Source organism: Morus notabilis, unplaced genomic scaffold (genome assembly GCF_000414095.1).
Source record: "Morus notabilis unplaced genomic scaffold, ASM41409v2 Scaffold169, whole genome shotgun sequence".
Lineage (NCBI taxonomy): Eukaryota > Viridiplantae > Streptophyta > Magnoliopsida > Rosales > Moraceae > Morus > Morus notabilis.
Window position 1 is genome coordinate 197986 of NW_010357428.1, and position 1762 is coordinate 199747.

A 1762-nucleotide genomic window follows, 5' to 3' on the forward strand; every position below is an offset into this window, starting at 1 on the left:
TTTGTCCCGCCGCCATATGATGCCTTTGAACCCAATTCTCGTGATAGAAATATTCGATTGTTAGGGGATCGACTTTATGGGTCCATTTCCACCTTCTTCTGGGTACCTTTACATCCTCCTCGCTGTGGATTACGTTTCTAAATGGGTTGAAGCCGTGCCGTGTCAAACTAATGATAATGCAACAGTTGTTAAGTTCTTGAAGGAAAATGTGTTATCTAGGTTTGGCACTCCACGTGCTATCATCAGTGATTAAGGCACTCATTTCTGCAATCGTTCATTTGAGGCTCTTATGCGCAAGTACGGTGTGCTTCATAAGGTTGCTACTGCCTATCATCCACAAATGAATGGCCAAGCTGAGTTGGCGAATAAGGAGATCAAACAAATTCTGGAAAAGACAGTAAACCCCGACTGCAAGGATTAGTCCTTACGTCTTCTTAATGCTCTCTGGGCATACCGCACTGCTTACAAATCCCCTCTTGGGATGTCTCCCTATAGGCTTGTCTTTGGGAAAGCCTGTCATTTATCTGTCGAGCTCGTTGGGCCGTCAAGGCCCTTAACTTTGATCTCAATGCTGCAAGTATTCAAAGAAAGCTCCAATTGTCTGAGATTGAGGAGTTAAGGAATGACGCATACGACAATTCCAGGATCTACAAGGCAAAAATAAAAGCCGCTCATGACAAGCAAATCCTGAGAAAGAATTTTGAGCCAAATCAGCGGGTGCATCTTTATGACTCCCGTTTGCATCTCCACCCAGGTAAGTTAAGGTCGTGATGGACTAGTCCATTTGTGGTGAAACAAGTTTTTCCCAACGGTGCTATCGAGGTTGAGGACCCAAGCGATGGGAGAGTATTCAGAGTCAATGGCCAGAGACTGAAGTATTACATTGAGCGTGTGAGCCAAGCTGAAGAGATCATTCTCGAGGCTCTGGTTTACCAAACTTGACAAGTTTGCTTCCAACCTTTTTGTATCATATTTTTGTTTCTTTGTTTCGTTTGGTGTGTTTTGTATGCTTTTATTTTTAGTTTGATTTTGTGTGATTTTATATTTGTTTGTGTTTTGGAGAATCAGTTCAGGAGGCTCGACTTAATTCCACTGTTCATCATTCAGGTGTTCGCTTTTCCTGTCTTCTTCATATTGCATATATTTTTAGACATTGAGGACATTGTCTGATTTTAGGTTGGGGGTGGTGAGCATATTCATGCGTGAGATGAATTTTTGTCTTGTTGTTATTGGGTCAAAATTTTTGTGCGATTAACTGAGTATGATTTTGAAATGTTCGGTTTGAGTCAGTTTTTGCTATCTTAATTACCAAGAAATGATTTCCAGAGTTATTTTTGAGCACATGCCAGACCTTGTGGTAAGATGGTTGTTGACACATTTGCTTGAGAAAAATTCCCGAGTTTAAGGTTTTCATTTTTGGTGAGTTGTGAGAGTTGAGAAAATAGCTTTTTGAACTTTCATTGATCTTTTGAGTTGGTTGAGTCATTAACGGAGTACCTTTACTTAACTTATGACATTTGCTTGAGGGATGATTTCTGATTAGGAATAATTTTTAGAATTTGAGCCATGTGTTGTAGATAGTTATCATTTTTCTTTTACATTTTATCATAAAAAAAAAGAGCAAGCGCATCATTTATCATCAATGTTTATGTAGTTTGGTTGCACTGACGTCTTGTGCTGCATAGCAGCCAATCAAAAGAATGCCTTACTACATCAGCTTCATCAAATGTATGTTGTCTCTTGCCTCGAAAAAAAAAAAAAA